This window comes from Tympanuchus pallidicinctus, unplaced genomic scaffold (genome assembly GCF_026119805.1).
Source record: "Tympanuchus pallidicinctus isolate F22 unplaced genomic scaffold, pur_lepc_1.0 scaffold12, whole genome shotgun sequence".
In the NCBI taxonomy this organism is placed as follows: Eukaryota; Metazoa; Chordata; class Aves; order Galliformes; family Phasianidae; genus Tympanuchus; species Tympanuchus pallidicinctus.
In genome coordinates, this window is record NW_026294637.1 from 9,720,728 (window position 1) to 9,745,524 (window position 24,797).

The 24,797-nt window shown below is 36.7% G+C and overlaps 2 long non-coding RNA genes across 8 annotated transcripts in view; both read left to right on the forward strand.

Annotated features, from left to right (window-relative positions):
• Positions 1-24,797, forward strand: part of LOC128075572 (uncharacterized) — a 72,053-nt gene that overhangs the window by 22,846 nt on the left and 24,410 nt on the right. For 6 of the 7 annotated variants that reach the window (XR_008203898.1, XR_008203897.1, XR_008203900.1 and 3 more), the window contains exons 3-6: positions 16,291-16,435; positions 17,016-17,063; positions 17,751-17,871; positions 21,997-22,195. This is a non-coding gene — a long non-coding RNA (uncharacterized LOC128075572). The remainder of the gene's footprint in view (positions 1-16,290; positions 16,436-17,015; positions 17,064-17,750; positions 17,872-21,996; positions 22,196-24,797) is intronic. The other variant, XR_008203899.1, reaches the window with a different exon arrangement.
• Positions 2,468-5,084, forward strand: LOC128075573 (uncharacterized). The gene is made up of 3 exons (XR_008203904.1): positions 2,468-2,482; positions 4,010-4,128; positions 4,835-5,084. It is a non-coding gene; the product is annotated as an uncharacterized LOC128075573 (long non-coding RNA).

Sequence of the window (24,797 nt, forward strand, 5' to 3'; positions counted from 1 at the left end):
TTCAAACATAAATCCTATTTAAAGAAATGAAACCATAGAGCAGCTGAATTCAAGTGTAGATTTAGCAAGGGCTTGGTCACAAATCACTATCTGATTATGATCCCTATGCTGTTATCATCAATCACTGTAGTGTTTTGTTATTTTGTGACATATGCAAATACATGAATGTTACTTTGGTGTTGGGTTCTCTAACCTGCAAGAGTTCATCATTGGTTCTTTGCTTTTCTGTTGTAAAAGACTTAGCTTTCAATGCTCAGTGTCTTTGGAATTATGAATTAGTAAAAAACCATTTTACAAATGAATAGTATACCGTTAAATAAAAAACAGGTTAGTCTTATAATACGTAAGAGAAATGGAGTTGTAATTTAGGAATTCTAGATGTCAATAGGCTTGGAGTAGCTATGAACAGGTTGCTATGTAGTAGTTGCAGTAGCTATGAACATTGCATGAAGGATAATACTGTAGAATCTTCAAGTATTGAGGATTTTAAAATTTTGTTTTGAGCTGGTATTAAAATGAGCCACTGATAAACTTGCTTCTGTACATCTAATGACAGTTGCTTACAATCAGGATTCTTCTATACTGTGACAAAATAGGCAACCAAAATCCGCATCACTGAGGAGTGAAACACTTGCCTCTTTCCAACAATCCTGTGATTTCTTAGAATATGATTTTCTTTTCAATAATCCAGTGTAAATTGTAATATCTAAGAGAAACATTGTGATATCTTAAAAGGTTGAACAGCATGGACAAATACCTGTAGGATAGCCCAAGCAAGTTCATAAGAATATATTGCTTTTGCTCTGTAGATACTTGCATGTTCAAAAACAGAAGAAACTCTTCCAAATAGCTATTCAGAGCACACAGGTTAAGCACCTTTTCTGAACATACTGATGTCGCTCTGAAAGTTGTCTCCTTTTTATTTCCATGGAAACAATAATAGGCATAATAAGATTGTTAGAAAAGAACAGATTCTCAGCTACAAAACACTGTTTTTCAACATAGCCACTGCCATTAACTATGCATTTTCACCAGTGCTAAACAAGAGCGTGTGCACCGTACTCACAACAATCTGCATCAGCCGTTGCTGCTGCTGAAATGCACCACCCACCACCTCACTGTACTCACATTCACTCTTCGGCCTCCAGAAACGTTCAGCAAGCATCAATGAATATTGGTAGGTGCCTGAAGAAATTCAGTTCTACCCTTTTGCTTCGTGCACACTTGTATGTCAGACACCATTTTGTCAGACTGCCCTCTGCTGCCATCTGTCACATGGCAACAACGTGGAATGGAACACTTGTAGGAAGGTTCAGTCTCTATTGTCATACTGCCAACATCTGCCTCTGCCATCATGGGCTGGCATAGAATAGGAGGCATTACTTTTGGGGCAGCACTCGTTCTCCAGGACAGGATGTCTTTTCTTGTGAAGAGATGGAGATTATAAAGATAGGGACATTACTGCATGTGTATAAAACCAAGAAGTATGAGAATATAAAATGGTGTAAGATGACAACAGGAAGCCATAAGATCTGATCTTCTGTTTTGCTGTTTTTGCTTGAGCTGCTTGGTGTTGTGGAGAAAAGAGCAAACAGAATTCAGTCCTGGATCAGAGAGGTGGTGGGTGCACCTTTCCTGGAGAAAGTTGAGGTCAGGCTGCACGGGGCTCTGAGCACCTGATCTGTTGGTGTCCCTATTCTCTGCAGGGGAGTTGAACCAGCTGGTCTTTAATGGTCTCTTCTGACCAATGTGATTCTATGAGTTCTTGTGACTTCATTCCAAGAGGTAAATTGGCTCAATCAGCTGAAAGTTCTTACACATTTTTTTCTTAAATATTTACTTATTAGACTTCACGTGAATTACGCCTTTGTTATTCTAAGTATCGGTGTAGTGGCATAGCACAAAACATACAGCTCATGCTAGAAGGTTTTTTTTCAAAGTGAAAACAAAAATCTGCAAGGAAGAGAAACATTTCTGTGATGTATTGCAGCCTGAGAGGATCTTAGATGATATTTCTATTAACAGTTATAATTCGAAGGAACTCTGCTTCTATCAAAGCAAAATGTATATTTGGGTGAAACCAAACATGTTTTAGACTGCGTAGTGGATAATTACTGCATGTTGCAGCAAGCTACAGAGTTGGGTAATCTGATGTTAACCAGTGCGGTTCAGTTTTGACATTTTATTTTGTGCTTCACTCTTAACCTTGAGGGTATGTGAATTAAGGACAGATGCTTTGTTAATTTGGAACTAGTGACCAAGCTTAGGACACTTGATTTATATCACCTCTGGATATGTGGGTGGCCTCTGATTTCACTCTTAGCTTTCTGTTTCTCCAAGCTGTAGGTTGCAACCTCTGTTGTCACTGTAGAAGAATTAATTCCAGTTGGCTGCTACAAGTGTTTGCTTTTGTCTTGCATCATATGATGTCCAAGGCACTGCTAATGGAATCTCTTTAGAATATCTAGTCATCTGCTATGCAGTACGTATGTTTGCTAGTTTTTCCAAATTTGAGCATTGCTTAATTACATCCATGGAAAAAATTAAACAAATTGAGAGGGGGAGGGGAAGAAGCAATGGGACAGCTGAAAAGAATCACTGGCATTCCAGTACACTCCTTAAATAAACACAAGCTGTATTCTGTGGTTAAACATGCACTGTACTTGTCTCGAGCCATGGTTTTCTGTCTGCAGTACGCAGTATTTAACTAGAAGATCATTCCTATTTTTACCAGAGCATTTACAGAAACTAAGAGTATTCTGTCATAATGCCACTGAAAATGCATCCTGGCTTATGACACAGCAGACAGTAAGGAGCTCTATCATAAGCAAGAGACTGGAAATACAAATTTTTCTCTCCTCCCCTAATATTTTCTTGAAAATCTAGATATTGCACTGTGAATTTTGTAAGGAAATAGTGGATGGACGTTGCAAAGGATAGGTAGCATGACTTCTTAACGATGCCTGCTTGATTCTCACTCTAAGAGTAGGTTGTTTATTGTGATAGCTTAAGATTTGCTGGGGGGAGAGAAACAATTCTTATCAGGTGAATCTGGAACCTTAGTTCTAAAGCGTAATGCGTCATGTTCTTCCCTATGTGTAATCTTTGTTTAAAGGGAAGATAAGGATCTTATTGGCTAGTTTTCTGTTTTAGTCTATTATCTGAGGATTTAATTAGAGCTCTTCATTTGTAGTGCAAAAGAATGTCTTGTTTCTCTGAGGCAGCCTGTGTCAGCAGCCTTGGAGGTGTTCACATGAGTCAAGTTTGGCAGGTGATGTGATTGACTGTGAAGGTTCCCCAGTTTTCCTCCGAAGTCAGTGGAAGTGTAAGGTCCTCTAACAAATGATTCAGGGAACTCTCTCTTATTTGCTGACTTGTCTGTACTGGCTGGAGTTGTGGGTTGGAAAATCTATGTGTTTGGTTCAGGTGCTTAAAGTTAAGATTATTTCCTTTTCTCTCCTCCTGTGCACAGACTGAGCTTGTTTATGATCCCCTAGCAGCTGAAATATGACGACTGCCAAATCAGTTCTGTTACAGGACAGTAATTTCATGAAGTGAGATAAACAGAGGAAGCAGTACCAGTGTAAATGATGGGCAATTTGAAGTTTTAATGTAGCTCTTACTGGCAGAACTTTCATGACACCCAGCAGTTTCTTCCAGCTCTTACCTTTTTTTTTTTTTTTAACCTGCTTCTCATTTGTGTATTTGTGTTGCTGTTTTTTTCATTGTGACTATGTAACCCACCTGGCATGCTGTGGCTCATTTCAGTAAAGTCTGTCATCATCACCATTGTTAAAATAGCTTTAATGATTATATATGCATCTGCAGAATGACACCTCTTATATTTTAGTGTAACTTAATTCTTATGGCACGAAGAGAACTGCTCCTTCTCTTTGGAGGGGGGGAATGTTATTCTAGAGTCTAATATTTGTTTGTTAAAAAGTTTTTGCATCCAGTTCATATTGGAAGTTAGTTGTAAGTACTCTTTTCCTCTGTTTATTTTTTTCAGGTAAAGTTGCATGCGAAATTCTGAACAAGAAGTTATGTGAATTCATAGGAGTTGTATTTTTTGCATTTTATGAGTTTGTAACAGCTATGAGTTATCAATTCTGTGCCTCTGAGCAGAGGGTAAGTTGGCAGAGTAGCAGGCACCCAGCTTACTGCCTATGCAGGCATTTTTCAAAATACTTTTTGGTGTTTTGAAGTGATTTTGTGTGGTTTATTCTTAGTGTGGTAGCTATTTGTCACAGCTCCTTCATAAATTTGGATCATGAAACCCTATTACTCAAAAAAGAAATACCTGCTCAATTTCTAGCTACAACACCCAATGACCAGTTAGGACAAATAAGGCTATATTCTCAGCCAAAGCAGTATATCTTATTCAAAATGTGGTATGTAAGACCTTCATTAATGTCAGAATATATGGAAAGTTCATCAGAATGGCTGTTTTATCAACTGCTTCACATACAGGATTGCATGAAGCATTTAGTAATGGTCATAATTCTGTAGTTACTTACACTGCTTCACAGTTGCCATAAAGACTCTTTAGTTCACACTTAGCTATTCATCTCAAACTCATTATTAATGAATGTATATCTTGGATGTGAAATTACACAAAGAGCTGTGACAGTATTTTATTAAGCCTGTTCAATTAAGTGAATATTTTTTCTAGTAGTTTCCTCCTTCAGTTAATAATTTCCGTGCAGTATTTTGTGGCGAGGTATACCTAACTGCTCACCCTCATATGCAGAGATCAGTCTTTGCTTCTCTTCTTTACAGTGTCTTCACTCAGGTGGTTTTTTAACTGGAGTGCACTGTTATCTTGAATTGCCAGTTCAACCACCAGGTGGCCATCAGCGAGCACAAGTCGGCCTGTCCTTGGGTGGCGGCGCTGTCCCAGCTGTGAGGATACGAAGGGGAAAGCAGCAGCTCACCTCTGGTCACCAGTGTTCATTTTAAGGCTTCTTGATTGTTGTCACTACTCTCGCTACTGATGAGCTCTTGATTTCTGCTATTAAAGCACCATGTATTTTTTGTATGAGCTTATTCTTTGAACAAGTAACTGTGCTATATTTTGAAAAGCATTTTTTTTTTTTTTTCAGGGAGGAGTAAAACAGCAGAAGTGATCTATGAGAATCATTTATATTGGACTGTGGCTGTTTATACAATTTAGATATGCTGAGAATAATTTAATTTGTCTCTATTATTAACACTTAAGTTGAGTATTTACTAAATTAAAGTAACTATGTATAGTAGTTATGTACAATAATATTAGTTATTCTTACAGTTACCAAAAAGGAAAAAAGAAAAAGAGGGAAAAACAGGTATTGATTTAAGTTTTAAATAAAGAATCTGTCTTCATGAGATAAATGAGTGGACTCTCAAATGTGTCCTACTGCTATCATATTCTACCAGTACTTGCCTTTATAGTGGGTTATCTAGCATGTACCATGAAAAACCTAAAATAACTGCTTTTTCCTTTATGCGAATAGGAGTAATATATTTGGAAAACAATAAAAAAACCTGCTTATGTATGTTTCATCTGTATCAGTGCCTCATCCAGGGAAGGCTTCTGAGTATCATTATAACTTGTAACTGTATCAGTATGATTTTGTAGAGTATTCTAAAAGCAAAACCGAAGAAATCCCCAAAATTGTAAATCATAGAATGGCTTAGGTTGGAAGGGACCTTTAAAATCATCCTAGCTCCAACCCCCTGCCATGGACAGGGATGCCAGCTACAACATCAGTCTACCCAGAGCCCCATCCAACCTGGTCTTGAAAGCCTCTAGGCATGGAGCATCTGTAGCTTCTCTGGACATCCTGTTCTGGTATGTCACCATCCTCTGAGTGAAAAAAATAAATTCTTTCTAAGATCTAACCTAAATCTTCTCTTTTAGTTTCAAACCACTCCCCTTTCCTATCACAATCAGCTCCACATCCTCCTTGTGCTGGTGGCCCTGGGCCTGGATACAGTATTCAGTGTGGGGCCTCATGAGGACAGAGTGGAGATGGATGATCCCCTTCCTCACTTCCCTGCAATCCCTTTTTTGGTGCAACCTGGGATACTGTTGGCTTTCCAGGCCACAAGGGCACACTGCTGGCTCATGTCCATCTTTTCATTCACTGGGAACTCCATGTCCATCTCTGCAGGGCTACTCTGAGTTCTCCCAGTCCATACGTATATCTGGGATTGCCTTGACTCAAGTGCAGTACCAGGCAATGTAATCCAGTAACTCCTTAAACAGCCTAAATTTTGCTCTCTTGAATTTCAGAATCCTGTCTCTGCTCTTTGCCAGGCCCATGTTCCTCAGAATCACAAACTTGACCAGGCCATGGCTCCTACCTGGAGCCAAGCCTGCCTCCAGGACTGCTTGCAGCTCTCTATGTTATTTTCCCAGCAGATGTCTTGGTGGTTGAAATTCCCCATCAGGATGAGAGTCTGTGAGGTGACACCTTGCAGCTAAAGCGAGAAAGCCTCAGGTGGCCTTTAGTAGACCCTGTCCACCAGATGTCCTTCACTAGTCTGAACCCAATGCCTCTGTTTCTCAGAGACAGCTCTTCACAGTCTATCTACTCCTTAACATGGAGAGCAACTACCCTGCTCCTCCTACCTTGCCTGTCCCTTTGAAAAAGCTGGTAGCCCTCAATCATAGTATTCCAGTTTGTGATTTGTCCCACTACGTTTCCGAAATAGTAAGTAGATCATGGTTTTCTAGTTGCACCTCAGTTTCTATCTCCTCCAACTTATTTCCCATGCTGCATGAATATGAATGTTTTTAGATTTAAAGTTATCTAGATCTATAGTGAGACTGTCTATTCTTAATTAGTATTATATCATTTCTGTTACTGCATGAGATGAGCAGCACAGGATTAGTGCCAATTAACTGAAGTGCAAGTAGGCAGATGTAGTACAACAGTTTTTCCTGATTTTGTTAAGAGAGCACAACTTGACCTTAAAATCATTACTGCATCAAATTAATGCCATTAAATCACCTCCAGTGGATTTTATAAATATCAGCATTTCATGGGAATGCCAGAACAATTTGCTTTGTTTAGAAAATCTGGTTCCTGTCATAATAACTTCTGTTACTTTTATGTGGATGAGGCTTGAACTCTTCAATACAAATCAAATTTTTTTGCCCTACTGATTTAGCAGAGCTTCCAGCTTCATTCTTGAGAATATCGTTACCAAGACATAAGTTTTGTAGCTTTAGTCTCTACCTGTTCCTCTGGCTTCCTGAGTCTGCTTTCATACTTTCGGTGTGTATTTTTCTTCATACTTCACAGCTTGTGTCCTGTGATTTATAGCACTCCAAAATTTCCACAAGATTCCTAATATTCTCATTTCACAAAGATTTTTCTTTTTACGTTATTGGAATATAACAACTTTCACAACAAATTAAATTATAGGATATTTATGCTAAAGCAGAATTTGTGTTTCTGACTATTGCTGCAGTATGAGATATGAAAGCAAATGCAACTGTTGGAGGGTATGGCTGAACATTATTGTAGAAATTAATGATAGGATGTGCTTCCAAGTACATCTAACAAGGGTTAGAAAAATGCACATTCCTGTGCTAAATGCTTGTTGAGTCATCAGCGCAGTTTAAGTCTTTGTTTACTTTGTAATCCTCAGTATCAGCTGGAAAGCTCAAGGTTTTTCTTGAACAGCCAATTCAGTGAGTTTTATTTTTAGTGTTTAGTAGATAAAAGTGAAATCAAATCATCTTGCAAGAATTCTATAATCTTCTTGTGTGCATTGTGATTAAGTATGCTGTATGTGTGATTACGTTTGGGTAAGAGGGTGGGTTGTGCTACTGAGTAGGAATGAGATTTTCTAGTAGAAGTTTCAGTTACTTAAAAATTCTTCTTTTTTTTTTTTTTTTGCTGGAAAAGACAACACCCCAGTCATTAAATGCAAGAAATGACCAACATCACATCATCTCTTTATAGTAGCTGCAAAATCAGGTGACTTACCAGAAACTTTCAGAGTTCTGCTATTAGAACTAATTAGGAGAAATTTTTTGCAAGTTGACTACAGATGTAAAACTCCTGGTAAGTCACTCCTTTACAAAATGCATGAATTGTAGAGCTGATTAGGAAGCACAGGAAGATAATAGGAGATGAAGATACTGACAGCATTATCAAAAGTAATGGCAAATTTGGAAAGTGAAGTGTTGATATAGAGCAGCCCTGTTACTGAGAAAAATGATAAACACTCTTCCATTTCTGAAGAGGAAGAAAAATCAAACTTGCCTTGATACCATTATTTGTCACTTGAAAGGAACTGTGATAAAGAAATTTGTTTGTTTGTGTGGGGTGAACCTAACCTGAATCAGATTTAAATGTCTAATCTAGGGTCTATCTTCAGGCGGACGCCTGGGAAAGAGCAGAAGAAATAAGGCGACCGTTCAAAACTGCTTGTGCAGCTTTGTCCACTCTATTCCTCTTTCTCAGGAAGATGTGTTATCTTTGTGTTTACTAGTTCATGATGGATTATTTCTTGTCCTATAACATTAGTCATCTTTCAAATTTGTAGGGAAGTGTATTTTTTCACAATGCCCTCCAAATGCTTTTTTTTTTTTTTTCCCTAAAATGCATGGTTGCTGCTATAGTTAAAAATATTTACATTAAGTACTGATAGTAGAATATGACTGAAGGACTTGAACAAGTTGGTTATCTGAAGGCTTTTCTGAAGATAATGCCTCCTATTTTGTTATTATGGCCCACCATGTCAGAGGTGGATACTGGAGATGTGGCAGTAAAGGTTGAACATAGAGAAAATGCATAGCTAGTGGGGATGGCTGTTTTGGAAAAAAGTATTTTGTAACTGATAACTTGCTCAGTCAAATAGTGGTCTGTGTGCTCTTTGCATCTGTTGTAGTTTCCATGGAAATAAATAGGTGGTATTACTTCAAGAGCAACCTATGTGCTTCTTTAGTTCTTCTTTAACACATAACGGGTATGCGTGACTATATAGTAAAGAAATCTTTTTATTTAATTGGTGGGAAATTGAAAAATTTCATAGTCAGATAACTTCCTTATAATGGTTGTTTCATGTTCATATTTTCATCTTTCTGTAAGCAGCCTTGTCCTGTAACTTCCCAGAACCCCATCTTCCAATGGCATGTTACTGAAGTAGGAAAACAGCAGAAAGACTCCACTGAATATTCACAGGATAATACAACAGATCAACTTAATTTAACAGTTTTATTGTTGCTATCTAAACCCAGAAAAACTTGGCTAGCAATATATAAAAATGCCTTTGTTCGTCTACTTTGCTGTGGAGAATGGGGATGTGGTCTTCTAGACGCAACAACAGAAAAGGAAAAAAATTAAAGAGGATGTGGAAGGATAAAGAAGAGAAACTGTTGAATTATATAATAACCACAATAAAATAATTAGCTTGTGCAGGGAGTTTTTTAACCTACTGATGCTGGAGGGACTATATAAATACTGTATAAATACTGAACATCAGTGTTAATGAGAGCATTCCCTCTTCTATTTCATGTCTGTTTTAGTCTAGGACAACGTTTTCCATTGTCAGAAATTACATCTGTTGCCTGATGCTGTCTATGTGATAGCTGGATAAGCTGACAGCTGTTTTTCAGCTATTCAGCAGATGTACGTTTACTCTCTTTGCTTTCAGGTGCGCACACAGGATTTGGCATCAGTGGCCAGGAGGGAATAGAAGCAGTTCTGGCCAATGGCTTTGCCCAGCGCTTCAGCATCCTTATTTAAAATGTGCCAGTACTTGTGTTATTTCTTCCACGTAATCTATGCTTTCCCATTTGTGGATTTCTGGTTTATCTTCCGTGAATCCTCTGCTCAGGTTAGTTTGTATTTTCAAAGCCTATAAATTAAGAAAAGTGATTATTTTTTATTTTTTTTTTTTACACATAATGCACCTAAATATTTTAATGTTTACTTTTTTTCACTACTGAGATTCATTAAAAAGAAATTGACTATGGAAAAAAAGAATTATCAGTTACTACGCTGAATGATCTTTTTCATTTTTGAAGTTGGTTGAGACGTACTTCATTTTATACTCTTCTACTTTATACTTAGGAAGAGAAGAGAAACATGTGTTCTGATTTAAAGGTAAATCCCAGGTCTTCTCTTTGTGGTTTTAAGGTGTGTGTGGATAAGCACTGACAACATGACTACCTAAGTATATTCACCAAAAGAGATGGCCAATAGCATTTATACCAAGGTAAAATCTATCTTGGAATTTCCTGATTTCCTGTTGTGTTTTTTTTTTTTTTTTTTTAAGGATGTAATCTATATTTCTTATCTTCTTGTAATGCTTGATATATGGGCTTTTTTCCTCAGGAAACCGATAGGTGATTTAAGAAGCAGTGGAGAGGGCTGAGAGTGGTTGAGAGTGGAGTCCTTGCAAGCTGAACATGTTTTAAGTTAATTTGTTGCTAAGGGACACCAGTGGGGGAGATAGTTAGAGCTGTTTAATGCACAGATCCTGAACTTTGTCTATTGAGTACTTCAAATATTTTGAGAATGATGACTTAAAGAACTATGGTGTCTAATCTTTTTCATCATCCTTACTGATGAGCCTTAAGATTCTTCCTTTCCAAATTTCTTAGTGAAAAATACATTTCTATAGGAAAAAAGTCATCTTTGTTAGTTTAACAACTTTTTTTTGTACATGTGTTGGCAGTTGTGTCTCTTGTAAATTCTTTGGGCAAAATCTTCCACACTCTGTTTGGAAGTTTTTACTAGGTCTTAAAAATGGCCAAACAAGCCAGACAAATTATATTGTCTTGTCAGGAACCTTGTCCCAAGTGTCCAACAACAAACAGCTATGGAGACTATAGAGCTACGGCAAGTGTGTAGTGTTGCTTTCTCATATTAATTTCCTCACTTCCAACAATTTACAGCTGATGGACTTTCTTAACTAAAGGTTATGCTTTAATACTTGTCAAAGGCTTTGTCTTCCAACATTTACAATATCCTGCAGCAAGGAGTTTCACAAATTAGTATTCCTTTCCCTGTTGTGCCTGCTGTCTGCTGCTTCCATTTAATACTCCTTAGCTCATATCATTGAAATCGTCATGATTTTTTAGCCAACTTTCTTCTACACACACCTCTTGTTCAGCTGAAAATTGGTAGTCATTACTGTTGATAAATTAAAAGCTGATTGCAAGATCTCTGCATGCTGAAAAGTAGATAAGAAAGAAGTAGATAGCTTTGGCTTCTAAGGCGGTTTGATCTAGCAGGCAGGGGGAAGGCAAAGAGATGTCTTTCCTGAATCCCTTGAATTGTAGCTTTTTCTGTCCACCCATAACTCCTGCAACCAGGTAGAGGAATTGAGAGAAAACTCTGAACTGCAGCTGCGTTGTATATTCCAAAAGTCACACAGTGGTAACTTTAGAAGAGGAAACAGCTCCTAATGCTGCTGGCACAGCTCCAGAAAACAGAGAATCAAGGATTGTGTAAAAGCATGAATAATTGTGAAAATATGTTAGTGTTCTGAGCCTTGGGAAATAACCTTTCCATGTCTGTAGAAGGGGATGTTTTTCAATAATTGCAGCAATTAAACCTTTGATTACAATTTCTAGAATTACACAGTACTGGAAAGCTTTTGATGAACACTAGAAAAAACAGTATGCTTCACATGGATATTTTTGCTGTTTTGGCTCACCTTAGTAAACGTAGTACGTGAGTGTGTTGGTTTTTTTTTTTTTTTCCTGGAGTTTTGGTTTGATTCAGATTTGAAGGTTTAAAGACCTGTTTGTGTCTTTAAATCTTTTCTCAGAGTCTAGGAGATTTCTTGCCTAAATGCAGTGATGGAAACAGTTTAGCATGTAACAGTTCTATAGAAAAAGAGGTTGGTGCCATACTGTGTTAAATTTTAATGTGAGTTAAAAGTGAATGAAGTTGTAAGGAAAAGGAGGCATTATTCAAGGTGCTTAAAAAGACAGTCCAGTATCAAGTAATCTATCCGGTCTATTAAGACCAGTATATCCTCAACTTCAGTATGATTGGTTTTGTTTGTTACATTTGAGGGTCAGTGCAGGCTCTCAATAGAAAAGAAATACGAAGAAGAACAATTAAATGCTTTAAAAGCATGACTTAAAGGAAGGAGAGGTGAAACGGTACTCTTCTCTGAAAGCTGAATTTTCGTATCAGCTCTCAGGTATGTAAAAAGCTGTTGAAAACAAAAATTGATTTTCCATGTCAGTTATGAATAGGGCATATGTAGTTATAGCTGAATCAGATGCTTGGTAAATGAAGAGAATAGAGAACTGTATATGTTTTCTCAGATGGTGGAATAGTCATTCTTGGCATTGCCAGCAATTTTTTAGGTAGACCTTATACTGTTTTGAGGTAGAAAGTAGTCTAGAGGAAGTTGCTAATCCTTTCCAGTCCTAAGATTCCATGAAAAACTGGTTTATTTACTTACTGATTTTGCTGGTTAACAGTTGGTTTCAATCTTGCAAGTGTGATTTTTTTTGTTGGCAAAGCTTTTTCATATGGAAATGTTTGATGGTTCGTAGGTATTTCAAGGCAAGAAACACCTTTAGTGATGATGATTTATATGCAACTTAGCTCACCAGGTGAATAAAAGTACATTTAAGTTGTAGTGATATACATGCATAGCTGTATCAATATATCTGGGTAAGATCTGGGGTGCCAGCTAAAATAAAATAAAGATGAACTGTGTCAAGTTTGCTCACTAATTCCTAAAAGTAAAATATTTACATCAATCAGTGGAAGTACTGTAAATAACCTGAGAATGAGGTAAAGATGATGTCAGTAGAAACATGGATAGGATGTACAGCTCCTTGAAATGCTTCCGTTCTCAATCCTGTAACCTTGCTGTATCTTTAGCAGCTCCGGGTGTCCAAATAACAGCTTTAGCCAAAAGTTGCTTATAAATCAGGGTAAATTTAAAAAATTTAAATTGCACATGCACTTGTCAAATAATGTAGTTGATCTTTGCACTGTTTTTTCATTTTGATTTGTATTAAAATTTTCCACTGAATTTATAGTGGATAAGCAAGTTATATTTTTGGTTTTAACATACTTGTATCATCACAGCACCCACAGGAAATGTTAACTTGACCATTTGCTATGAAATCTGTATACTTAAAATATTTTGGAGGGCTAAGTTATTTGTAGAATAAACGAAATCTTGCTATAATTCACTTTCATAAAATATATGCACAACATCTCAGAAGTTAGACTGTACAATAATACACAGGATGTGGTTATGTTGTAGTAATGTAGTATTCATTTGTCTTTGGTCAAGGCTCTTCTCAGACTTACCAATGTAATAATTAGAAAACAAAACAAAACCCAAACCACAACCAAGTCTCATACTTGGTAGGTCAAGAGTTCCCCATTTCTGCTGCAAACCAGACTGATGTCAGTTAATGTCGTTTTTAAGTAGCTGAGTAATGTTCTGTCGTCCGCTGGCTGAGCAATTTATTGTACGCAATGAATGTTTAAAATCTCTGTTCAGAGATTTCCATGGTTTTTTGGTAGTCCTTATGAAGAAATATTATTCTCTGAAGAGGTTACTTTCACTGTGGATGTACTTGTAAGTTTTTAGAGAAACAAGGGTGCATTAAGAATGTTAAATTAACAGTTGAAGAAGTTACTGATGACATCTTAAGTGCCTGGATGGTGTATTATAACAAAGCTTTGTATCTTCACATTGTTCTTTCAGATGAAGAATGCTCATATAGTACTCATTGCTCTATTATTTTCAGTGTGTGCTTCCATTTTTCATAGATGTTCGATAACTGATTGCTTTTTCCTTTCTTTCCTATCTCCATGTATCATATGTTCTTTGGCCATAAAATAGATGTCATCTGGTTTAACTAAGTAGCTTTTTAATTAATGTTCTTACTCTTACAAGATAGCTGGATCAACAAAAAGGGCACTGAAGAGTGTTATTTTGGCTACAGTAGACAGGCCGGGTGACTTCACTGCATTGCCTTATCAGTTGCTCAGTGTTTGTTTCAGTGTTAGGTTTGAGATACTACACCCAGAAACCGGATGCCAATCTAAGCGATTTCCAAACCTTGTGAAGTTGACGGACCGTAAAACATACGTTATATCTGATATAATGGTGAATACAAAGAATTTGTAATATATTGTCTTGTTTTTTAACTGAATGGATCTGAATACAAATTCAAATGCTATCTGAAGGTCACTTCTTGTATAACAGAAATGTAGCAACAATTACTGGCATTTAAAAGCAAAATAGTAGTTCATGTCTGCATTTGTATGTGTATTCATACGGTTCAGTTTTGCATCTTGTTTGTTAGAACTTGTATGTATGTGAAACAATGGAAGAATTTTTAAAACTAAATTATGGGAAGTGATCACTACACATTAGGATTCCTCTTTAGGATTTTTTTTTTAATACACAGACTTTTGCATGGGCTTTGACTGCCTCTGTTTCAGACTGTAATGTGGGTTGTCAGTGTCTGGGTGTTCATTTTTTCAGCTGTACCTGTTGATCTAATAATTTGACTCTACAAACCTCACACCTTACCCCTAGATTACCTTGAACATAATGTTACAACTATGATGGTAAAGATGAAAGTCTAATGGCAAGAGCCCCAAATTAATTCTGTAAGTTTTTCTTTTCTCAAAAGATTTTAAGATAAGCAGTTAACTGGGAAAACGAAAAATCCCAATTTGCAAATCTCTGAACAAATTCTGTGATAGCTTACTTAATGTACTTAATACAGACAGCATGAACGCATTAGAGATGCGCATAAGGATTGACCTATTTGCCTTTTTAGTAGGGTGCTTCTAACTGTAATTTTCTGACAATGATGTCAGTTTCCAGAAAACTTGTAACCTATCTGATTTATAGAGGAAGTCACATTATAAGGAATTTTAATTTCTATTTGAGCAACCAAAGCAAATAATCTCAGAAGTTCCTTTGCCAGCATCTCTTAAGTTCACAGAAAATAAAGATCAGTTATACATAGGTGGCCAGCCAACATGTATAAAAGTGCCTTTATTCATCATTTCCGAATATTTTATTTTAGTATGAAGAAATGCTGGAGATTTGAATGATCAAAATTCCTCAATATATTCTTAAAAAAAAGAAACAAAATGAAACAACTGCCAGCAGGTTCCATATTTTAGGAAACTTTTATCCTTTTATGCGTTTACCATCTGTAGCCACCTTTGAATGTGTCAGTACTGAGATGCTGCTCTTATTTCTTGTGTAAGACTTCTTAGTTTTCCACTACTTTACTAAGACTTTTTCAGGAATTGATATTCAAATAAAATCTGTCTCCCATACTTGAGCTGGCAGTGTTGCCTACTGACCTGGTCCCTTTAGCCTTGCACCATCAGTGCCTCTCAAAAATTAATATGAAACTTTCTAATCTGGCAGTGTTATTATTAAAATTGTTGATGTTACAATTACTACGCATACAAATAATCCTGTAATCAGCAAGGTAGAAGAGTATTAAGAATTTAGAACTACATCTGGGGTACTCTGGCATTTAAGTTTTACCTGGCAATTAAGTTATACCTGCCATACCTTGTTTACCAAAGCTCTAGCCATGTAAAATATGACATTTGTGAAGGAAAAGAACTAGAGATGCTCAGTTACAAATTCTAGTGCAAGTAAGGTAAGATCATGAACCTTCCTGACAGCTATGAGTTCATACATGTTCTGTGGAACGCTGATCTACAGGGCTTTTTTCTCGACTAACAAAACTGTCAACTGAATGAATTAAAATGTGTGGTCATTTGTGCAGTAGTTGTATATTGAACAATTGGAACATAGCATGGAAATGTGTGCACATATACGTGTAGGTCAATCAAAGTATTGTCTCCTACTTGCATGGAAACTAGGACAGATACAAAGAACACAAAACACTACTGGTCTCTATTCAGTCTCTGTCATACCACCGCTATCTGCCTCTGCTTTTTGGGCCAACACAGTAAAATAGGAGGCATTACTTTTTGATCAAACCCTATATTTACATGTAGATATGTACAAAGGGGGAAGAGGCAGAGGCTCTACAGTCTGCTTTACAAAATGACCTCATTTCTTTATTAACACAACACAGCTTGTTCACGCATGAGCCAGGAAAAACAAAGTGTCCTTTCCTCATTCGTGCAGTTGTGTTATTGATTTTCCCACCTCGTGTGTGAGTGGAATTAGGGTTGTCACCTCATTGTGGTCAGTTCCACACCTTTTTCAGGGTAAACAGCATGTGAACTTGTATATGCAGAGTCTGGGCCAAGGCCTTTTTATAAACCAAACTTTAATTTGTTGTTGTTTTGGCAGCTACAAATGTGAGACCATGTGGGCTGGCTGTGGAAGACACTATAAAAACTAACAGCGGAACGTTCATCTGGAGATGTTCTATGTTATTTATGAAAACGTAGAGACCAATCCTGCCACCTTCTCTCACGCTAACAATCCTACTGAGGTCAGCCAGGGATTATATTTCTGTAAGGATTACTTATGTACATAAAACTTTACTGGAATTGATACACGGAGTTTTCAAAATCTGTAAGGTGTTGAGATGACTGGGGCTGTTCAGGCTGGAGAAGAGAAGGCTCTGGAGAGACCTGATGGTGGACTTTCAGTATGTAAAGGAGGGCTATAAGACAGAAGGAAATGGACTTTTTATTGTGGTCTGTTGTGATAGGACAAGGGGAAATGGTTTCAAACTAAAAGACTGGAGATTTAGGTTAGATTAAATAGAACAATTTTTAATGATAAGAGTGGTGAAGCACTGGAACAGATTGCTCAGAATGGTTGTGCATGGCCCCATTCCTGGAAACACTGATGGTGAAGATGGACAGGGCTTTGAACAGCCAGGGAGTTGGATAGGATGACCTTTAAAGCTGCCATTCAACACAAATGATTCTATGATTCTATAACTTGTATATACTGAAATCCACTGAAAGTTGAAATGCTGTCTGTACCCTTGGACCTGATTAAAAATTAAGTGACTATGAATTAGAGGGAAAAGTCTTTGTATTTATTTGTCTTTTATTTTGTAGGTGTACACTGTAAAGACCCAGTTGTGGGAGTTACCAGGAAAATGTATGGTAAGAAATGCAATTGGTGGCATGATAAATGTGTTGTATTTGTCATAGCTTTAACATATTACTTTTCATTATTTTTCTATGATAATCTCTTATGTAAATGGAAGTGTAACATAAGTTTGTTTGCAAACTGAGGTGTGAACTGGTCACAACATGCAGACAGGATTATCTTTGGGATTATGGGTTCCACTCCAAGCTGTCTTTGAAGTTGCTGTGTTGATTTTGAGGGACAGTGTGAATAAAAGTTGAATAAAATAATTTGCTACTGCTCCTAAACTTACCGCCTCTGACAACCGAAGGTGCAATATTCTCCCCGCAAGTTTGGAGCTTCAGCTCCCTGCATAGTATCCCATTGCACTACTGGCCAATGTATCGAGTCAATATTCAGTGCAAGAGACATTTTGAAACAGTTCAGTTTTGGAAATTATTTCAAGGCTGTTTAGATTTATATAAGGAACTCATTAAGAAAACCTAATTTAAATACTGTGTCAATTATTTATGTACATAGACTATATATTGAAATGGTTTAAAATTTGAACCAGTTCATCTTGAGCAGAATCAAATCTGGTAAAGATAACAAACAGAAGTGCTTCATTGAACAAAGCATTTTCACTGCCACTTGTTTGCCACTGATGTTTTGTTCAAAAGTCATCTGTAGGCATCTTTTTATATTTCTTCTTACTATCACAGTGTTATCACCCTGGTTTCCAATGAAGATTCAGTTTCCAGTGTTTCTCTTGAGACCTTCAGCCTCGCACTCTACTCTGAGAGTGTTTGTGCTGTGTGAAGACTGTGGTAGGGAGCAGATAAGGTCAGTACCTTATGTTTTAAGTTTTTAATGTCAGAGGAAGAAATATCTTCCACACCATTAAAATTTGGTTCAGTAGATGTGTACCTTCATTGGTATCTGTGTAAGGCCTACAGTAGGAAACATTTCCTGCTTACAGATCTCCAAAGGTGAATCAAGTTCATGGTAAAGACTGTGTGGCATTTGCCTTTGAAGAACATTGAACCTCATGACTTAAGGTGTGCCTTGCAGATGCATCTTCCTATTTTACTAGAAGCAGCTGTTGCTGTTTTGTTTTGCTTTCAGAAGGAGACGAAGTTGCATCAGTTCTTATGTATTCAGCTACAGTGAAATTAAGGGGGAAAAACTGCAAGCCATGATAATGTCAGCAGTCAATATTGTTTCTTTTTACAGAACCATAAACAAAATCATGAATGCAGTCTCCAAAAGGTCTTGATGACAACTCTAGTAAATTTAATCAATCTGGCTACAGGGATGAATAGTATTTTCCTGTTATGCATTCTATCTTTTTTTGTCTGTGAAACTATTCAAATCTAATTAACCTAGTGTCAAGCACTCTGATTTCCATCCAATGGTTCTAACACAGGGCTCTATAAACAATGCTGATTTTTTTTATATAAACTTATCTTGAAATATTTGTTTTTAACATTTATTCTTTTTCTGTGAACCAAAGTCAATTATTATCTCAGAACTGTATGTCTGCAACTATTAAACAAACAGTACCCACAGAAGAAAAATAGTTTTTTACTACTACAGAAATCCACGTTGATTCAGGGCGAGACATGTGTGATGAGTAACTAATTTTCACTGATCTCTTGCTTTCCTCTGGGCAGAAGTTCATTTCAGTGGAACCAGTACAAATTTTGCCATTAACTTAAATGGGGATGAATTATCACTCTGTACTTGTTTATTTTGTATGGTTTTGTAGGAATTCCCAGAATGACTGCTTATCTTGCCCTGCAGACCTGACAGTGGGCCAACTTCTCTGCCATCTGTATCTGGACAATCAAATGTTGCATTGAGTGCAGTTAGCTATAATATTTAGTCCAATGATGTGAATTTGGTTTTGTATCTGTTACTCTTTGGTTTAAGAGTTTTACCTCATTCTTGATCTTAGTTTTATTTTAAATGCTGAAGGAAGGAGGTACTAAACTAAAGGAGGGGAGATTTAGATTAGATGTCAGGGGAAGTTCTTCAGAAGTGAGAGAGCTGAGGTGCTGCCACAGGCTGCCCACAGAGGTTGTGGATGCCCCATTCCTGGAGGTGTTAAAGGCTGGGTTGGATGGGGTCCCAGGCAATCTCATCTAGTACTTGATCTAGCAGTTGGCAACCCTGTCTTTGACAGTGAGGGTTGGAACTTGATGATCCTTAAGGTCCCTTCCAATCAAAGCCATTCTATGAAAGCAACAGCCCCTAGCCCCCCCTTCAAAATACTAACCACTTGCAGCACTGTGAAGTAGTCAGGAATTCTTTCCTTAATTCCCCAGTAAGTCAGAAACAATCAAACAAAAAGACAAGTATTAGATGCTGTTGCTGTATTAGTTTTTTTTTCTATATTATCTTTATTCTAGTATGATCCATATAGTGACTGAAAATTAAGATGAGAAAAATATTTAATGAATATTTTCTGAGCTACCTCCAGTTCTCAGAACAAAAGTCAAAACTGAAAAGATTTTTCAGCAATAGGTTATTGGGAGGACTAAGTTACAGAAGAGTGCTTAAGATGCATATATCTATGTATGGAACCTACACATTTCAAACATTTGCTTCCTTTTGGAGGTAATTGAAAGGTTTACCCTTTTTCCTAGTTCATATAAAGTTCATATAATCATCGACTGGTTATTTTAGCAATGGAATCTATTCTGTGAATTCCTGGAATAGCTGGGAGCAGCTCTGTGCAATGTCTACATTCTGTGTAAGTGGGATGACAGTCAAGTATAGGCATATCAGCTGTTGTGCAGAATAAAAAATAATTAAGGTATTGCAGATTCAGGTAGCGCTTTATCTATGCTATGTCCCAACACTTTTGATATGTGTTCTTTTCCCAGCAATTGTTCTCCATCAAGCATTTAATTTCCTAACTACTGGTATAAATTGGAATGGTGTTTCAATGCGTTGTTTCAAGACTTGTTGCTTTAATCTGTCCTTTATAGCTACTGTTTGAGAGGCTCCTATTAAATATCTAATTAACTTGGTTCATGCATTTACCTCAAGAGGTTTTGACTCTGCTTCTGTAATTTATGTACTGCCATCTGAGCTCAAGAGTTTGTAACATTTTGTGTGTGCAATTTTGATGCAGTTATTTGAGTGTTCTCTCTTATAAGAACGTAACTACTTACTATCTATTGTTTTTAGGTTATAGATAGAAATCAATCATGTGGTCTGCTGACCATTTTGGCAGGTATTTTACTGGTCAGATAATGCTGTCAGGACAAGTTCTGCTTGTGAAGGTATAGTTGCTACAGATGTTTACACAGTAGGTTTTTGTGCTGGAAACATGTATAAAGAATCTTCAAACAATATGTATTTTTTTCATTCTGAGGCTGAACTCTGCATTCTGATACCCATTTCAATGCACCTGTCAGAATTCATGTCTCAGAAGAACTATATTAAAGGAGAACCATGGTGTAGCTGATCAAATCAGGATTAGCATTTCTTGTTACTGAAGTTTCACAGTTGAAGTCTATATGCTATGGAATGGGAAAGTGGCCCTAGTGAGGTCTTATTTAACTTTATTTTTATTTACATATGGCACATTGTATGGACGACCACCTGCTCTTACTGCCTAAAATCAGCTGTTTAACTATGTTGCACTGTTGAGAAAAGATTTTTTTCTTTTTTGCCTCCCTGGAGGTTGTAGCTGCTGATACTCTAAAGTGCTTTTGAAGATAAAGCGTATTGCAGACAGAGCATATGATGGAATAAGTGTACATAGAATGCACTTTGCTATCTGTTTGATCTCTCTAGATGCTGATAATTGCTGGTGACATTACTGAGCTGGCTGCAGCAAGAGCTACCAAGTGAGAGGTGTTAGAGAGGATTTATTATAGGGTAAAGTAAGAGAACAGCTTAGAATCTAGAATACTGCTTAACACTAGAAAATATTGCAGTCAAATATATGTAGTCATTTGTACTGAATGATGTCCTTTGAAAACAATTTGTCAGGTACACGTGTATGTGTTACATACAGAAGTCTTGACTTCAAGAATTTTATCATGATTTAATGTACTGCTAATTAACATAAACTTCTGATTGCTTATTTAGGAAAAAAAGAAAAAGAAACGAATTAAACACTTGAATGCATGTATTTTCCAGTCCTCAGGCTCAACTTTTGCCAAAGAAACCTCCCTCCTCCCATTCCTCTCCTAGTCTCAACTTCCCTTATTTTTCCCACGTCACCTTTGATCCTCCTCAGTTCCTCTGAGGATGAGGTTACCTGCAACCAGTTTGGTCTACCAGGGCTGCCTAGAGGCTGCAGCCCCACATGGCTGACCCCAGAGCAGGTCATCCCTCAGGGCTGCACTCTGGTGTGCAATGCTGCTTCTGAGAGCATCTGTGTCCCCAGCTGCCTGGCTCCTCAGTGTTCCTCGTGCCTCTCTGTAGATCTCAGGTCTTCTGTCTTGAGTAGCATTTCAACTTGAAACATACAGTTATTACAGACTGACTACCACAGTATCTGTGGCAGAAAACTGAAGCAGTGTAAAAACGCTTTAGTAATTGATAATGGATTATAATGTACTTTAATCTCCAATGAGAAAATGTGCCATTTAATTGCTGCAGAATTTAAGTAGTTTATCTAAGAGAACAGTAACTGTGACTACTTGAGAAGGCAGGTATGTTTTCCAATGGGGAATTTATGATGATATAGTGCTTAAGGAGTCCCTAAAATGACTTCTTAACAAAAACAGCCTTTTTCTAGTTTGGACTAAATAACTTTAGCTTTTCTTTAGTAAAATAAACACCCGGATAATTATTTTGGAAATTAAGAAATTAACTGTAGTGATCATTTTGTTTTTGAAATTTTTGTTTCAAAAACATACAGAAATTTTAAAGCTGTGGAGCTGGCGCACAGCCTGATTTCCTTTTTCTTATGCAGAATTGATGGATTTGTCACTTTTTCTTTAACAGATCTGGTTATGATGAGAGAATCTGTTAACCATCGTTGCCTTGCCTCTGTTAATACTTGAACGACTGTCTTTAGAAAAACAGAATGTAAGAGATTCCACGACAGTAATCTCCACTCTTTCTGCACAAGCCTCCAGCACTGGAGCAGTTCAAACTCCTTTGAGAAGAACCTCTAAAAGGAATTACTGCTGAAACAGGAAAGGTATTAGAAATTATTCAAAAGAAATGTCCCAAGAATGTCTTGAAGCAGGACTGGTATTATGTTTGTCAAACAGCCTAAAGAGGTGGATATTATACCATTATACCAAGCTATATATTACTTATAACTATTGCAGAGCATAAACATGTGTCCATGCTAATATAATACGCTTACCAAATTAAGCATGTATCTAGATATTCAGAGACAATGTGGTTATTATCTTGTTTTCTTTTGAAGAGAGTCACATGTACTACATATCTACCCAATTACTCCTTTTCTTTTTTTTCTAATTAGAATTATTGATCTAGCATGATGGAATCATTGAAAGAATGATAAGTAATTGGGGAGCTAGGATGAAGCTAAACCAGAAAATGACTTATCCTTGAGAGTTTCACGTTTGTTAAGTATGTAGATTAAAAATCAGCAAATTGAGGTGCAGGGGAAATATAAACAATACCATTGTTACTGTAAAAAAGGAAAAGTAATCTGTGTTATAATAATGAAGACGGTCTTTTCCTTGAAAAGTGCATGTCTGCCATGCACTCTTAACAATGTGTTGTGGAGTCCTAAAGCAGAGTCTTTTCTTTCTTAACTAATGAAACCACAAATTAGAATGTTATCCAGACACCATTCCATCCTTGAATATTTTATGTGTTCTGACTTTTACAAGTATGGTAACATCATTTTTTAACAATAATACCAAACATGCCCTTAAATTCATCCTTAGAGCTTTATTAGCAAGACTTTTAAGCATTCCAAATCCAAATACAGAAGAGTGAATTCAATTTAGACATTTGTTTTCAATATTTTTGAGAGATCTCATCCTGTATCGCTATTTTACAATAGGCATGGTAGAATTAAACTCAAGATTATCATTTTTAGATGAAGATTAAGTTTGGATATGATCTGATAAAGTCATGCAGTGTATAATGGTATTACAAAGGTCCAATTTTTTTTGCTACTGCCAGAATATTATATTGAATCCATATATACTGAAATGCCATCTAAACAATTCAAGTCATACAATTTTTCATTTCTTCAAAACAGTGCAGTCCTAAGTGTGAGATTGTTTTAAAAACATATGAAGGTGTGATCAGCTTACTCTTTCATGATCCCCTTCAGGTGTCACATTTCCAACTTAGTTACAGGGATAATTTTCTTTTTTAAATGAAGGTTATTTTTCTGTAATGATCTAATTCTAGAAGCCAAAACATGCTGGCAGGTTTGAGAAACATGATAAAAGTGCTGAAATCAAGGCTGTTCATAAACTTGCAAGTTTAAAGTGATGGTCTGTTTGATGAGCCTTTTTTTTTTTTTTTTTTCCCTTTGATTTTGCATCTCTAGAGCTTTTTGCTAAATTAATTGCCAACATTATTTTCAATCAGGATTTTTGGGTCTTGATTAAAAATAGCAAAGTTTGTGTAATTTCCAACTCCACACTTTGCAGAAGTAATGAGAACTTTGCTATTATTTTAATTTAATGAAAAAAAAAAAGACCAGTTTTGCCTTTTTCCAAGGCAAAGAAATCTTTATATTATTTTTCTGTAGAAATTTTGAAATACTTAATTTTTATGCATCTCTTTCCAAACTTAAATATTCCTTTTACTCTTTGTTCTCATTCAGGCTGTATCTGCCAAAGCTTATCTTGTATTACGTATAATCAGTAGCTTGAATATTGCTTGCATCTCCTCTCTATGTGCCCTGCCTAGGCTTTCTTCCTAGACTTCGTCCTCCACATTGCTCTGCGATGGTATTGCAGTGGGTTTTTTAGGCATGCAGAAGACCTGTGTGGGGCTCAAAGATTTGCTCTACCTGTTCATTTAAATAGCTTACAGAGTGGGAAAACTTACCAGAGTTGTGAGAACCCTGCAGCATAAAAATAATTCAAATTCTGTAATACGCGATAAGAAAAACCCTTCAGGCACCTGTTGCTTTCTGCCTTTCCCTCATTAGTAATAAGTGTAATGCTGCAACCTTTCTCTCTTGCAGCACTTCATTTGTTTTCCTTTGTAAAGAGCCATTATTTGAAGCAATAAAAATGCCAGTAATTCAATAAGTATGCGAGAATTTTCCTGAGGCAAGGTATCTCATTAGAAACCAACTTGTGAAGATGGGCATAAAGTAATAACAGAATACCTGCAGCTTTCATTTTATATTTTCCTCGTGACAGTAAATAAATACTTTGTCCAGTTCTGGAAAGCTAGATGAAAAGAACCTTCCAACTAAAAGCTTTTCAATTATACCTTGGAAATTGGGATGAACTGGCAATTGCCACATCAATATAGCCATTTTGGAATGATGCAACGAAAAGAAATGGTCATTTAGGGCACAGTGTTCAAGATCAGAATTCAATAGGATTTGATTTCATAGCATGGCATTAGAATTCTTTTGGGTTTTTTTGATGGTCTGCATTCATAATAATATGAAAAGACGTAAAAGAAACTTGATCTTTCTCTAGCTGTACTTAAAGAATTTAAGTTTAAAGGTATCTACTTCTCTGGGATTGACCAGTGTACAGTTAAACTGTGAAACACACTGTACAGTGTGATCAGACAGTCATGAGGTGTTTTCAGATTTGAAGTAGTAGTTGATTTCTTATTCTCAA